At 48.8% G+C, this 16,698-nt stretch overlaps 1 protein-coding gene across 2 annotated transcripts in view; it reads left to right on the top strand.

The window, feature by feature from the left end:
* Nucleotides 1–16,698, top strand: part of SRGAP3 (SLIT-ROBO Rho GTPase activating protein 3) — a 300,362-nt gene that overhangs the window by 126,341 nt on the left and 157,323 nt on the right. The gene's annotated exons all lie outside the window — the stretch shown is intronic.

Raw genomic sequence — 16,698 nt, 5'->3', positions numbered from 1 at the left:
TACAATGGCAACTTAGCTTGTTAAATGTATTTTGCCACCACGGATTTAAAACAGTTCTGTCACTGGTCCCCACTCTGCAGCAGCAGCAGGCCACCACCCTGTCTCCTGGGTCTCTGGGAGCATCTCACACGTGTATGGGCAGGTAAGTCTGCTTCTTTCAGGCACACATGCGGCTGGGAGGCCTGTGCCAGGCCCTGTGCCAGGTGGTATTCCTTCAGGTGCCACTCAGTCCCCTTCTATCTGTGTGGTCCTAGAGCCAGTCCTGTTGTGAGCCAAAGGCCAGAAGAAGCCTTCTCTCGAATCCTGCCAGGTTTTGTCATGAAATCTCAGTGTCCCTTTCCCCCATGACATCTGAATTGGGTTTTGAGACATTCCTAGGAGTTCCTCGGGTGAGGGCAAGCAGGAAAAATGCTAACACTTGTATTTCCTGAGAAGCCATCTCTCCGTCACACACCCTGTCTCCATCTCTTAGACTTCCTTTTCCTCGGTTGATGAAATCAGTGGTACGAGTAGACGATGGGGTTGTGGGCTGTACACATGTAGCCCCAGTTGGTGCTAGAAGCCTTCTGCTGTTGTGGATGTGGCAGCAGCATGGCATCTCGTATCGCCAACAGGACGTGGGGCAGGCCGCTGACGGCATTGTGAAGGGAATGAGACATGTGTCCTTTAGCACTGGAAACTTAGCATTTAAAATGTGTTTTGTGGCTCTGAATGCGGGGCTCTTCCAGAAGTTAGTAAACCAGGATTTGTCATTGAATGTGTGCTTGGTGGGAAGACCTTTTATTAAGTATCTCTCAGTGGGATTTCCAGACTGTAGCATTGCAGTGTCCACCTAACTGGTGTCCTGACCTACAGTCTCATCCTACCAACAGTCCACCCGACCCTCGTGCAGTCCTCGAACCACTCACACAGGTGTGTCCTCTTGTCCTAGCAGAAGGCCTGACTGATGCTAACAACTGTTGTCTGAGTATGTGGATGACTGAACGTGGACATAGGAAGCTTGCTATGAACTGGGTCATCCATTTCTTAGAAAAAAGGGGGATTTTGAGCATTTGAGTAAAATTCAAAAGCTTTTATAAAATAAAGAGAAAGAGGAGTATCTATGGGATTTCCAGGCCTAAGTAGGGCCAAGATAATTCTGTTTCCCTTATGAGCATGCTGGGAAGATGTAATAATGCCAAGGGGCTTTTAAGTTAGAGCCAAAGGAAAGAAAGAAGAGATGGGCATGAATAAGAAGGGGTTTTCAGAGTTAAACACTCATAATGCATATGTAACATTTATTGAATACTCAGGCTCTGAGCCAAGTGCTTTACATGCTTAATGCCCTTCAGTGCTTTGAGCAACACCATGAGATCATCATCTCCCAAAACCCCCATCCCACACTGTAGAAGAAGGAAAGGGCATTCCAGGCAGAAGGAATAATAAATGCAAAAACCCTGAAGCAGCAAAGAGGTTGGAATGTGCAAGAGGCAGAGAGATCAGAGGGCTGGAAGAGGGTGCGCCAGGAGTGGTGAAGTGGTTACAAGTTGAGCTGCTAGCTGCAAGGTCAGCGGTTTGGAAGCACTACTGGCTCTGCAGGAGGGAGAGGAGGCCTTTCTATTCCCGTAAAGAGTTACAGTCTTGGGAACCCACAGGGGCAGTTCTACCCTGTCCTACAGGGTGGAGATGAGCCAGAATGGACCCCAGGCCAGTGAGTTTTTAGTGGGAGGTGACAGAGACCATACCAGGTGGAGTCTTGTCAGTCACAGTAAGGTGTTCTAAAAATATGTTACATAATGAGAATCCATTGAAGGTTTCAATCTGGAGTAGAGAGCGGGGAGGATAGGGGCTTGCTGCTGGTGAAATGCACTGGACTTGTATTTTCTCTGAATTAAGTTGAAACTATACAAGTAGAAGTGCTTGAACTGGTGAATGTTTTATTGTGTATATTTTTGCTAAAAGTGCAAGGGGGCAGAGGGAGAATTACATGAGTAACAATGAGTGTGGGGGAAAAAGAAAATGTTATAAAATTGATTGTGGTAAAGATTGTACAACTCTTCTTGATATGGTTGAACTATTGAATTGTATGCTGTGTGGATGAAGTACCAATAAAGTTGTTGAACAACAAAAATAAAGAAGTAAGTTGGAAAACTTGGAAGGGGTAGAGCTATATGGGAAAAGATGTAGGGGTCTTGTGCAGTTGTTCAGGCCAGAGGTGATGGGGATGTTCACTAAGTGATGGCAGTAGAGACGGAGACACACAGGTGACTTTGAGAAATAGCGCGGCAGTAGATGAAAGAGGGCCTGATGGTAGGTTGGATGAAGGAGAAGAGGTGAGAGAAAGAGGGAAGGGTGGTGGCCAGTTTCTCGGGTGACAAGATAGACCCATTGAGTTGATAATTCATAGTGACTGTGTGTGTGTGTGTGTGTGTGTGAGGTCAGTGTAGATCTATGCTCTACACTTTCTTCCAAGGAAGCTCTGGGTGGACTTGAACTTACAACCTTTCAGTTAGTAGTTGAGTGTGTTAACTATTTGCACTACTTGAGACACCAATAGAAGAATAGAAGCAACCTCTTCACAGATAAGAAACATTGAAGTGTGTGTGTGTGTGTGTGTGTGTGTGTGTTGGGGTAGTGGGGGTGGTGGGGGTGATTTCCGGGTAAGAATGTGAGAGAACATCTCAGACAGAGAGGCTCTGTAGAACTCCCTGGAGGGAAATGCGGGATTTGATGATCTTGAAGGTCCCTAGAATTTCTTCAAGTAGGATGTGGGCCAGACTTTCTCCCCTGCTACCTGATACTTGGAGCTCCATTATGCCCATTTCCTATTAGTGGGAAAGGGAGGTAGGTGTCAGAGCCTTGGGACAGCCATGGTTTGGCACAGTGCTCCTGGGCCTTTCCGATGGCAGAGAGTGAAAGGAATCTGTATCACTGGAATTTGGGCCTCTGATCTATCCCTTGCTGTGTATTTTCAATTATGAAGCATTTTCAGAACCTGAGAGACTTGGTCCTGGAACTTAGACTGCAAAATCAGATCGATGGTATTTTAACTATTGATTGTTCTGAGAAGCCTCCCTCCTCCCTCAGTAGCCTTCCTCATTTGTAAGTGAGCCAAGCTATGGGAACAAGCAGTTAAGATCTGTTGCTGTGGTGTTTTTGCCAGAGAAGACAACTGGGCAACCCACTTCAGTGCTGGGGAGAAATTACTCGAGGCCTTGGGAAGATGAAAGAGAAGGGCTGGGGGGTTGGAATTCATCCCCCATGGCACCAATGTAGACGGTGGGCACCCAGGTCTGGATTTGACACAAACATGCCAGTTGCTGTTGAGTTGATTCTGCTTCCTGGCAACCCTATGTATGGTCCAGCAGAACTGTGGTCTGGAGGGTCTTCAATGGCTGTTATTTTGGAAATACCTTTCTTCAGAGATGCTTCTGGACAGACTCAGACATCTCACCTTCTGTGCAAACCGTTTGTACCACCCAGGGGGTCCCCCTGGGCCTATTGGCCACATGATCATAGGTGTGCCACCATGGGGCGCAAGACAAGTTAGACTAAAAAATCTCCTGTTTGGTTGACGCCTAATAGGTTTTCAATGTTGCAATTGACCTTAATTCACTGATGCCATTTTCTGCAGAATTTGAGGCCCAGAGCTTGGTTCCTACTCAGCCACAGAAGCAACCCATGGACTGACAAACTCAGAGTAATGGAAGTGCTTTCCCAACGTCTCACTGAGAATTATTGCCCGAGTAGGAAAACCAATTGTGAAAAACTGGAAGTTGTAAGAAACGGAATGCTTGAAGAGCGATACTCTGGGCAATGGTGAGCCGAAATGAACTTATATTGGCTATTTGGAATTGGACCATCCTGTGGCTTACTGTGCTGGGAGTGACACTGAACAGGGACAACATCCCAGTCATTATCAGCGAGAATATTCCAAGATCTATCCTGAAGTATAGTGCTCTCAAGGAAGATTAGTGATTGTGACCATCATTCACATTTATGTGCCAATGACGAGAAACAAACCATGCCAAAACATGTTGAGGAAGTACAGCCAGAATGTTCTTTAGAAACAAGGACGGTGTGACTTCATCTCATATACGTTGGACATGTTCTCAGGAGGGACCACTCCCCGGAGAAGAAGCTCATGGGTCCGGATAAAAGATTCTCAATGGGATGGATTGACAAAGTGGCTGCAACAATGGCCTCACAAAGCCATGGTGTGCAGATGGCACAGGATGGGGTAGCATGTCTGCTATTGAATATGGATTGACTACGATGTCATCTATCAGCGAACAGAAAGAACCGCTGCACCAGGCTGCCAGCTGTCAAGTTCATGAATGTGAGATGTTCTCTCCCTTGGTAATCGAACCCAAGATGTGAAATACTAACGGCAGAGAGCTCCATATTGCTTACTCTGAGCCCCAGTGTGAAAGACCGGGTTCCATTCTGACTGTTGGAATTTGGTGTGATTTGAGGAGAGGCTTCTGATGAAGAACGGGAGCTAGATACATGTCTTCTCCGGTTGATCTTCTATCAGTATTGCAGTAGATCAGTGGTTCTCCACCTTCCTTTAATACAGTTCCTCATGTTGAGGTGACCCCCCCCACCATAAAATTATTTTCGTTGCTACTTCATAACTGCAATTTTGCTACTGTTATGAATTGGGTGACCCCTGTGAAAGGGTCATTCAATCTCTAAAGGGGTTGAAACCCACAGGTTAAGAACCGCTGCAGTAGATGAACATGCAAGCAAACATTTGCACGGATTTATAAGTAATGGGTTTTTATAAATATTACTCATACAAAGAAGGCAAACCATGCCCACACTTCTCCCTGTGTCCAGGACTTTTTCATGTATGCTCTTCCTAAGTAGATTGCACCATAGTGTTTAGGTCGGTATCCTTAATCCCACTTTACAAGTGAGGAAACAGATGTTAATCCCTAGAGGCGGTGCTGGAATGGAACTTGTTTCAAGTGCATGCTTAGGTATAAAATAGTCTTTCTAGGCCACAGGACATGCAAAGACCAAATTTTCTGCACAGTGATGAAGCCACAGGGTAATTGCAATTTTGAATTTTCTGCTGAGATCTTCCCTTACAGTGTGTTCGACTTAGCATTTGAGAAGGTGCTAGAAGATTATCTAGATTCATTATGTCCCGGTGCACGCTTGTTACCCTGGAAGGCAGGGAGAGACTTCTGAAGAATGTAGTTGGAAGTTTCGCTGATTGACCAAAAGAATTGATACCAGTGACTAGAAGGATCGGGACTTACTTGAAATATGTCATAAAAATGAAACTCGTAAAAATACCCAGGCCCTGCCCACCACCCTCCTTGGCAATGGCCCCCTTGCCCCTCTTATAGAAGGCATCTACGGACTCCCTTTTAGAAAGCTGTACAGTTCGGCAAATGTTAAAAACAAATGCAGAATGACACACACATACACAGACAGACTCCCACAAAAACACATCAGCGGCTACTCAGACCCTCTGGCTCCCCTCTCTTCTCCACATGTCAATTGGCAAGAATTTGCGCCGTTGCCGGGATGAGGTCATGGGTAATAAATAACTCACGTGGCGTTCAGAAACATAAATCCCTCAGCCGACAGAGGGACTTTTCATCCTGCGGGCAGCCGCCGTGAGCCACAGCGCATGAACTCTTTGGACCTCCCGGTGGCCTTGGGTATTTTTCCATGAGGCATTCCCATCCAAAGGCCAAGGAAGTCCATTCTGCATCCTGTTCCTCTCAGGTGAGTGCACAAATGGCCAGAGGCACCTGCTCACTGAAGACCAGCAGCTGGTCGTTTCAGCAGGAGCTCAGGAGGTCACGGTGGAGGCGGCCGTGGCAGGAAGGGGTCGGCTGCAGTCGGCGGCTTGAGCTCCAGTGGTGTGAGCTGGGGAGGGCTTTTGGAGTCAAAGCTCGAGGCTTTCGGGTGGCTTCTGTTCCGCAGATGCAGCATTAGGCTAAAAGGAAGCAATCTCGACCTAGCCCTCAGGGAGATGCAGGTGAAAACCTCACCGAGACCTTCCGTGAGCTCCTCTAGGAGGGTTATTGAACGGGCTCTGCTGACTCACGGAGGTGCTTGCCTGCCAACCGAAAAGCCACTGCGGGAGAAAGAGGGCAGTCCGCTGCCATGAAGGTGACTCTCAGGAGCCATCAGCCTCGCTGTGATTTGAAGTCGACTCAAGGCCAGTGGATTTGGCTTGGCGTAGGATGGCGCTCAGCAGAACAAGGGACAACAATTGGTGTCGGCGGAGATGCACAGTTAGAACCCCGTCTATTGCTGTGGGAATGGAGCCCCTGTGACAAGCATTTCAACAATGGCGAAAACTGCTCAGGGTTAAGGGTTGGATTGCTCACTGAAAGGCCGGCCGTCTAGACCCATTAGACACGCGTTGGGGGTGAGACGAGGCAGTGTGTTCCTGGAAAGATTTATGATCCTGGAACCCTGTGGAGGTGCTCTCCTTTGCTCGAGGGAGTCACTCGGAGTTACAGTCCACTCAACGGCTAACCGCGGCACTGCCGTGTGACCCAACGATGCCACTCCTAGTGTACACCCAAGCTCTTGCCAGCAGTGATGCAGAGAGACTGTTTGGGCGCTGACATCCCCTGCAGCACCAGCCACGTTAGCACAAGACAGACACAACCGGGCCCACCGACACGCGGCTGGAGAAACACCAGGTGGAACGTCCGCACACTAGAACAGTCTTCAGCCCTAAAGAGGCCCCGGGTTCGGAGACATGCCATCACGCGGATGGACCTTGGAAAGGATGCTAAGTGACATCATCCAGACACAGTGCGACAGATATACACGGCCCTATTTAAATGAGATAGTTAGAATAGGCAAATCCCTGGAGATCACGAAGATTGGTGGTTGCCAGGCAGGGACGGATGAGAGGGTAGGGGCAGGGTGTGTGTGTGGGGGGTTGGGGGGGACAAGTACATTCGAATACATTGTCTGACCTTCCGTGCTCTTAACATTGTTATTCCAGGCTTCTCACCATGTGTTTACTACCCACCTGACTCCCAGGGGTGTGTGAAGTTGCTACTTGGTGACACAAGGGTTAAAACACCGGGCAGCTAACTAACACTTTGGCGGTTTGAAGCCACCAGCCACTTTGTGGGAGAAAGACGAGGGCGCTTGCTATCGAGATCCACAGCTTTGCAAACCCTAGGCTGCGGGTGTGCCCTGCCCTCTAGGAGCTCAATGAGCTGCAGTCCATGTTGTGGCAAGAGATGCTCCCCTGCCGTGACTCAACGCAGACTCTCCCAGGGCCAGTTGATTGAGCTGTTGCTTTAATGTAAGGTCCTTCCTCTCCCCTCCCCCGAATTAGAGAAGTAATGCTAGTGTAGACTTGTGAAATCCAGACAAGCATGGCATTGAATACAGGTGTTTGTAGACCAGCCCACAGGCCATCTCCTGCTTTGGAAACAAAGTTTCACTGGACTACAGCTACACCCATTCATTCTGATTGTCTGTGATTGCTTTAAGGAGCCCTCCTGGTGCTCTTGGGTAATGTATGGGCGGCTAGTTGAAAGGTGGGTGGTTCACACCCACCAGCCACTCTTTGGGAGAAAGAGAGGCTGTCTGCTTCTGTAAAGGTTTACAGCCCCAGGAACCCCATAGAGCAGCAGATGCCCCTGCCGCCTCCCCATAGCTACTTTTGTGCTGCACGAGCAGAACTGAGTAGCTGCATCTGAGCCTGGAGAGCCTGCAAAACCTAAAACAGAAACCTGCCAAACAGAAAAGGTTTGCTGACCCCCCGGCAGAGCACAGAGGTACTCAGTAACTTCATATTTACTGATGAAACGAACTAGTGTATGATCCCACCACCTCGGGGCAACCCTGGGAAACGTTGTGGTCTTTTCTCTTTGTACACAAAGGTCGTGGTCTTCACGTTTCGTGAGGATCAGATTATACGTCCAATTTTTGTAATCAGTTTTGGTTACTTGACAGTGCACGAGTATCATCAACCCTTTAAGACATGGTTTTTAAACAGCGCAGTGCATTCTTGCAGGGCTGTGCCAGGTTATTTAACCAGCCCACCAATGACGAGTAGTTACGCCATGTCCAAGGCTTCACTGTCACACAGTGCTCTGTGTGTGCGTGTGTGCGTGCAGGTGTCTATGATCCTGAAAGGAGACATTTCCCATCTCGTTTTGCTAATCATTATTTTCACGTGGTGCCTTATTTCTCCTCCCTACACCGGCAGTTCTCTAAGGACACGGACTCCGTTGTACACCCAGTCTTCCCTCTGCTCCCTCTGCCCCCTAGCTCAGCTACAGGAGCTGTCTGGTGTGGGCAGTGTGAGAGGATGCCCCTCTCCTCCACTCTGCTGGTCTACCTCTTACCAGCCCTACATCCAGGATTCCCCTTCACGCTGTCTCCACTGCCTCCTCTAGCCGTCTGTCCCTCCCCTTCCATTCTGCTCACTCCCGATACCATCCTCCAGATTCTTTCATGCTTTTAAAGTGGTGTACTGTGCCTTGTATTAGCTTTCTATCACCGCTGTAACGAAGTACCACAATTTGATGGCTCAGAATAACACACATTACGCTCTCACCGTTCTTTCTGGTGGGCAGAAGTCCCAAACCACTTTCACGAAGCTGAAGTCCAGGTGTCAGCAGGGTTACAGGCTTTCTGAAGGCTCTGGGGGAGACTCTGTTCCAGCTTCTGACGCATTTTCTTGGCTGGTGGCCGTTACTCCCATCTGCCTCTGGACTCACCTTGCTTTTCCTCTTCATCTGTGGCCAATCTCCTTCCTCTTTCTGGTCATTGGGTTTATGGGCTACCTGAGTATTCAGGGCCGTTTCCCTGTCTCAACATCCTTCACTGAAAGCGGCACGTCTTGCTGCTGCATAGAGTGCCCCTCGCAGATGCTAGGGATGAGGAGGTAGAAACCTTTTGAAGGGAGAGAGTCCTCTTCACAACATACTTCGTTTTGTTTTATGGGTTAATGTATTCATTTCAATGTGTTGTGAAGCTCTGTCTTGCCATGGTGCCTGTTATAACAAGGCAGAAAAGACTTATTTATGGAGATCTAAGGAACAAAATGCAGAAGCTGAGAGATCCAGTTTCTAGTGCCACATTGGAAGAAGTCTCTGTCCCTCCGTGTCCCCTTCTGTGAACAAAGGGGCTGGACAAGTCACTGATAGCTGTAGTGAGAGAACAAGCACCTCTGAGGGTGTGTGTGTGTGTGTGTGTGTGTGTGTGTGTGTGTGTGTTGGGCTGGGCAAGTCACTGCTGTAGTGAGGGAACAAGCACCACTGAGGTGTGCACCTGAGGTCAAGGTCAGGGGCATACTCTCACTGAAGCAATGACAGCCAGGCCCTGTGCATGTGGTGTGGAGACCGGAGGTGGAGTAGGGGGACAGGATCCCTGAAGAGGAGGCAGGGGGACCTTTGGTGACCCCGGTTCTTATCTGCCTCTTTCTGGGTTTGAGCCTTGGCCCGGCCATGGGCTGCACAGGCCCGAGACAATCATTTCTCCTCCCTGAGTCTCGCTTGCTTTCTCTGTAAAAGTACAAAAGGATCAGAGTACAGTCGAACCCTGGTACCCGACTGCATCAGGACTCGACCTAATGGGATTTTGACGTGAAATGTTGAGAAAATTTTGTATCGGAGCTCAAACAAAACATCAGAATTCGACCTAATGTGTGTGATTTTTGTAAACAAAAGCAGTTTGTCACTCAGCGTTAGTTAGCTGTTAGTATGCATTGTTTAAACCGTTTGCGGCTCTGTTCCAAGCGTCTTGCTATAATTTTCTTAGTTTTTGTGGCTTTTTGTACTGTTTTTAGATTAAAAAAACATGGGTCCTAAGAAAGTTTTTTTGTAGAGAATCATCATGGTAAGGAAGTGGGTTAACCGTGTTATCGATATTGTTGACAATTTAGTAAACCTTTTTAGAAAACAGTGAAGGAAACGCCAACAACAGACCACACTAGACAGATATATCTATATATATTTTTAGAGACAGCCAGCCAAGTCCTAGTGAAAAAAGGCAAAGTAGGCGAAAAACTCCTGAAAAACAGCTACCAGTTGATTTTATAGAAGCAAATTCTCCTTCCAAACAATGACTCTCTCTCCACAGATCCAGATCCGCATCAGTCTCAAGGTCTGGGCCACACTGTAGTTGTTAAAACTTTTATTAAACGTTTTGTTTCTTATTTAGATTATATTATTTAACTCTGAATTTATTTACGTAGAAATTTCTGTGTAATGTTTTGTATAGAAAGGCAAGGTTAGGGTGAAAACGTGGCGGTCGAGTACAGATTAATCCATTTTCAGTTCTTTCCTATGGGAAAAATTGTTTGGGAACTCGACTGCATCGCATCTCAACGCTCCTTCTAGAACAGACTAGTGTGGAGGTCCGGGGCTCTACTGTGTCAGCATCGGAAGGTGCTGTGAGAATCTGATGTGACTCTGTGTATGTGTGTGCATGTGCGCGCGCGCGTGTGTGCCGTCTGTAACATGCAGTCTGGCTCATCCTCTTGTGAAACCAAACCACAGCCAGTTGCCATGGGGCCGACTCTGACTCAGGATCACCTCACGCGCTTAAATCAGAGCGTTGCTGTGCTCGGGAAGTCATCGATGGCTGGTTTGGGGGAATAGATGGCCAGGCTCTTCTTCTGGGTGGTCTTGAGGGGCTAATGCTTTTGTTAGCAGTCGAGCAAGTTAACCCCGAATTCTCACGGGGAGGGTAGTACCTGCCTCTGTGGAGCAGGGTGGGCCAAAGCTCCTTGGTCTGGGTTGTCAGCGCAGATGCAGATGTTGTGGGCCCACCGCTTCATCCCAGGAGGTGCTGGCAAAGTTCCCGGGTCCTCAGGATGTGGACCGATTAGAATGGAGGGGCGCCTGGAAGGCTGCGTTTGAAGCAGCTCTGTGGCAAGACTACAGGCCGCTCCGTGTAATCGAGGAGAGCCATCTGCAGTCTGAGGACAGAGGCCTCTGGGGACAAGCTGGTGGCCTTTCTAACCGGTCAGATCTGTTGACTAGAGCTGCAGGCTTTGCGTCAGGGCTGTGGCTGGGTCTGCTTTCTTTCCTCAGACGTTATAGACGTGCAGCCATGTTGAGAATAGTATCGCCACCTCCCTCCACACCCCTCACCCCCCATATCCACCACGAAAACGACACTTCAACAATGAACCCAAACCAAAAACCAAACTAAGCCCACTGCCATCAAGTGGACGCTGGCTGACAGTGACCCTGTAGAACAGGACAGAACTGCCCCTGTAAGTGAGTCTCTGAGGCGGAGCCGCTGCTGGCCCATCTTAGTTCACATCCAACCCTAGCCACACCCCTCCCCACCCCCAGAATGCCTACTTACCCCCCTTTTTGGATGACTCAGCATCCACAGTGAGCTTGGTTCGGAGGGAGTGTGAATTGGACACGGGCTTACGTGTCGTGTCGGCTCTTTACTTTTGCATTCAGCAACCCAAACAACCTATCAGGCCTCCCACGGCTTGCCCCTCCTGCCCGCCTTATTTCCCACCTCCCTCCTGTTTATGTTTTACAGCCATGCTCTTGATGCCTTGTGAGTTAGGTGGTGGGTTACATTTCATTCCATCGCCCCTGCATTCAACAGTTCAAATCACTCATCAGCCTCCCCAGTAGTGCACCCCCACCTCCTCCCGACGGCTTCTCTCCCTCCTGCGGACCTCCACCCTCCCTTTCACCCAGGTGAGCACCTGTCACCCCTCTAGTCTATCGATGGATCTTCTCTCCCTTGCCCTTCCTCCTTGGCAGCCCCCACGTCTGTTCCCTTTGGTATGAAAGTCTTTGTCCAGCCCCCACCCCCTGTAATAGTTGTCTCATACAACCTGCCCTTTTGTGACTGACCAACTTCACTCAGCATAATGTTCTCCGGGTCTGTCTATGCTGTGAGGAGCTTCGTCGTTTCGTCACTGATTTTTAGGGATGCATATGGTATTCCATTTTGAGTATGGACTGGCTTCTTTATCCGTTCTTCGGCTGATGGGCACTCGGGTCATTCCATCATCTTCTTGCTCTGGGAGCAGGGCTGTGACAGGTGCGGAGTGTGGCTGCCTGGGCTGCGGCTCTTCCTTAGGGCCTGTTGCTGTGTCGTCTGCATCTTCTCAGTTCCCAGTCCTCTGCGCTAGGGCTGTGCCGCTTCCCACCAGGTGTGTGTGTACCTCCAGACCCAATCAGAAATTTATGAGGGTTCCGCTCTCTCTGAACCCTCTCCAGAAACGTGTGGCTTTCTGTTTTGTTTCCTTTTAATTTGGATGTTTTGCTGGTGTGCGGTGATACCTCGTCATGGCGTTGATTTGCATCTCCTGGATGGCTAATGACCATAAGCATTCTCTCCCGTCTGTTAGCAGTCTTCATATTACCTTGGGTGACCTGTCAGTCCATGGCCAGGTACAGTTTTAAATTGGTTGTGTATGTCTGCTTTTTAAATAGTCCTTATGACCCTTTATGAATTTCTTCTTTTTTTATAAATCATTTTATTAAGGGGGGGGGTCTTACAACTCTTATAGCAATCGCATACATCCATTGTACCAAGCACAATTTGTACGTATGTTGCCACCATCCTTCTCAAAACATTTTCTTTCTACTCGAGCCCTTGGTATCAACTCCTCTCTTTTTGCCCCTCCTCCATCATGACCCCTTGATAAATTATAGATTATTATTATTTTCATATCTTATACTGTCCTCTGTCTCTCTTCCCCCACATTTCTGTGGTTTGTCATGCTGGGCGGGGTGGTTATATGTTGCCCTTTATGAATTTCTATCAGGAGTAAAAACCAGAACAATTTCAGGGGAGGGCAGGTTAGCGATCTCAAAATATGAATGCACCTGCCTCTGGTCCTGTAGTTCCACGTCTAAGAATCGGTCATCTGGGAATTCCTGCACAGGTGCAAACTGAAGCTGGACTGTGGCTATTCATTCCGGCTTTGCAGATGACAGCCATAGATGATAAACAACTAAGTGCTTATCAAAGGAGACTGGCTAAAATAAGCTATAGTGGAGTTCCATCGTGCTGTAAAAAGAATGAGGAAGTCCTATGCGCAGTGATGAGAGCCAATCTCTACCGTGTTTTATCAGAAGAAATGGTAAGGTACAAAGCACTGTGAAAGACATGCATAAAACCATACATTTGAAATTACACACACATATGTGTGTGTGTACATTCACACAGATGCATATATATGTATGTGCTAGGCTGAGTTGATTAGAAAAACAAATCCACGACACTCATATATGTTTCCGAAAGAGCTTTCTATCAAGAAGTAATTTTAAAAAAAGAAGTAATTATATATCAAGAAACCAGCCCAGCCTAGTCCAATTCAAGTCCATAAGTCCAATATAGTCCATAAGTCCCTCTTCAGACTCGCGCTGCCACGTGCAATGATGCAGAATACAGGAAGATCACAGGCCGGTGGGTGCAAAGCTGTGTGGATCCAATGGAGGTGGTAACATTTCAGAGCCTGGGACTAGAGTCAGCCAGCAGGAAGGGGAAGGCAGAGAGAGAGGGGAGGTTCCCAAGGCCCTCCTAATGGGAAGACCACACCCAGGAGCTACCATCAGACTGTGACCTGACTGACAGATTGACTGACACCCCTACACTTTTAACTACCTTCAAGTTGACATGAAATGATGACACGAGCACAGTGTAAACTAGAGAGAGAGGAAGGAAGACAGTGGTGGGTCCATGGTAGACCATGGTAGTCCCTCTCCGTGTGTAGCTGCCATCCATCCGTCAGTGTCGGCTAGGATGTGGAACAGCTTTGTGGGGAGCTTCCAGACTGAAACACTAGGTAGAGGCCTAGTCATCTACTTGTAACAACCAGCCAATGGAAAGCCCACTGTGACCCACACTGGCCGGACCCGCGGTGGGGCCTAGGGATGGTGCAGGATGGTATAATGGGTCATTCCTGTGTGGACGAGGCTGACTCAATGGCAACTGTTGACATTTGTGCTCAGAGACGAGGCTGTGATGCACAGCGAGGAGTACAGAGGATGCTTGTTTCGCCATAGATAGGTCACCTGGTATTGGTGTGGGTGGTGGCCTGGGGCCAGCAGTGTGATCTTTGGTGTGGTTCTTGCTTCTAGGGTGAGCAGGTGTATCCTGGGAGATGCTGATCTTTGAGCTTTGGGTGTCAGAGGAGCTTGGGCCGAGCCCTGTGAGCAATGGGAAGCTCCGTTCTCTTAGCCTAGACGATGAGATGGAGGCTGGGAGGGGACTGATCATGCAGCAGGCCCACAACAGAGCTCGGAAGCAAACCCAGATCCCTTGGAAGGGTGACAAAGAGGCCCCTGCCACTCTACCAGACTGGCCACTGTAGGATGGCTTGCATTTGCTTATTAACAGTTGTCCTTCCGATACCACATCTTCATCCCCTGGGGAATGAGACAGTGGACTAAAGAGATGCTCGCAGGCTGCAGTCCGTGAGCCCCCTCCCTCCAGGGCATCTGATAAACCAGTGTTTCTGAGGAAAGCTCACGGATACCTCTGGGATACGTGGAGCAGAGATGGAAGGAGCAGAGAAACCTCCCCTCGTCAGAAGTTGGGGTGAGAGGGCACCACTGGGCAGTTTCTATGGGCCTCATCAGTTTCCATCCTCACCTGTGAGACATCACTCAGCACATTAAAACTAACTGCCATAGACACTGTTTGTGCAGGTACGCCTGGTCCTCAGCCCCTGGCCCACATCCCCCAGGCAGGGCTGCCCATGGAACCTTTTGGCTGGCCTGAGGGGTCAGTCACAGCTCTCTAGCCGCAAACAGGCCCCAGCAGCTACACGCACTCCACCAGCGTGGGCTCCGGAGCCCTGCGGGGAGTGAATTGCCCATCTCCTGGGTCCCACACCCCTTCCACGGTGCTCCTTGGGGCCAGCACAGAGCTGTTTTCCTCTGTGCCAATTTCCCGAAGGCCACACTCCATTCAGCAGCCATGACTCCTCACCCCCTCAGTGCCGGGAGGTGGTCTGGGCCGCAGCATAGCACCGAGAGACAGACGGAAAGGGAGGGGCGGCATCAGGGGGAAGGCTTTGGTCTGGGGAGCTGGAGCTGACCTCCCAGATCACCCAGTGCAGTCTCCTGTTTCCATGTGAGGCCCGGGAAGGGGCAGAACTAAGGGCCAGTCAGGTCCCCCAAAGTGCAGCTGTCAGCACCCGCTTTCCAGGGGATGCTGTATGGACGGTGTGAGTTAACTATCTGACGGACCCAGCCCAGGGCTGGGCCAAAGCCTGCGCCCGGTTGATGCTGGCAGTTAGGATAAAGATGGCGAGCAGTCCCAAACAATGGATGGTCTGAAAACATGGGCACTATTTGGAAAGCCCTTTGGTACAGAGCTGGGCATGCCAGCTCTCGGTCTTGTGGCAGTGGGCACAGTATCCACGCGGCGGGTGGTCATTCACGGGACCATGGATATGCCCTACTCTGGCCTTCCAAGAACCTGACGTCTCCACCTGTTAAAACGGGAGTAGTAGTATTGATGTCGAGTGTGTGCATGTGTGTGTGCGTGAGTGAGCGGCCAATCTCCTCGGTGCATTGGAATTTCCCGGGCAGATGCTGCTCTGCTGATGATCTGTTGTGTGTTGGGGAGAATCTACCCTAGAGCTTCATTTCATGGGAGGAGGGAAAGCAGATACGAAATGCACCCATAAAATAATGCAAATAACACAGACCCCAAGAATGCGGTGTGTGAGAAGAGCTGAAGCGCCATGGGTAATTCAGACAGGGCTGGGCAGTCTAGCGCTTTCTGGCCAGAGTGGTGCATGCCGTGGCTCCCACAGCCGTGGTTTTCAAACATTGTTTTGTTTGCTTACCCTCTAACTGAACTTTTGGGGGAAAAAAATCTCTTCTGCCTCACACATTTTAACTTGATACTTAAAAATGTTGTGCTATCAATTTAAGTAGTGACAAAAATATGGTCTTTGCCATATTGTAAATATTGAAATTTTACCACTCTTAAATGTATCAAATGCTGTAAATATAAGACAGTATATATGTAATATTTAAAGTATCATTTATGCACAGTGCAAGGATGTGAGCAGCTCAGTTATTAAAATGTGTTGGCATTTTAGGACCATATATTTTACATTTTAAAAATGTTTCAGGTGAACATCACATGCCATCATCGTTCTAAAGCATAATGGAGCTTTTTTGAACATCGGTGACCTCCTTCCTTGGGCGCCCTGGTGGTGTCGTGGTTCTGAGCTGTCCTGCTGGTCTCCAGGTCAGCAGTTTGAAACCAGCAGCCGTTCTATGGGAGAAAGAGGAGGCTTTCTACTCCTATAAAGAGTTACAATCATGGAAAACCAACCAACGAACCCCAGGGGCAGTTGTCCCCTGCCCTGTAGGATCTCCATGAATCAGAATTGGCTCATTGGAGGTTTGATTTTTTTTTTTTATCTCATCCTTTAGACCTGTGGTTATTTGTAGTCTAAGAGTTCTCTGGTAACCACTGTGTTTGCTGAGACATTCTCTACCATATCCACTTTGTTGAATTTGCAGGGTCTTAAGGCCTATATTATTTCACTGTGATGAGCATACACGTAGGAAAACATCTGACACCTCCACCTCAGTGACATTAATTATGCTCATCTGGTTTTCCACCCATTACCCGTATCAATACCCAAATTACATGAACTCCCTGAACAGAAGTTCCGTGTAGCTTGGTTAATTTTTAACAATGTACCCACCTCCCAGGTCAAGGTGTGGAACATCTCCAGGATGCCAGAAGGCAACCTTGTAC

Source organism: Tenrec ecaudatus, chromosome 5 (assembly GCF_050624435.1).
Source record: "Tenrec ecaudatus isolate mTenEca1 chromosome 5, mTenEca1.hap1, whole genome shotgun sequence".
Classification (NCBI taxonomy): domain Eukaryota; kingdom Metazoa; phylum Chordata; class Mammalia; order Afrosoricida; family Tenrecidae; genus Tenrec; species Tenrec ecaudatus.
Note: the sequence above shows the minus strand (reverse complement) of the source record. Positions and strands in the feature narration are given on the sequence as shown.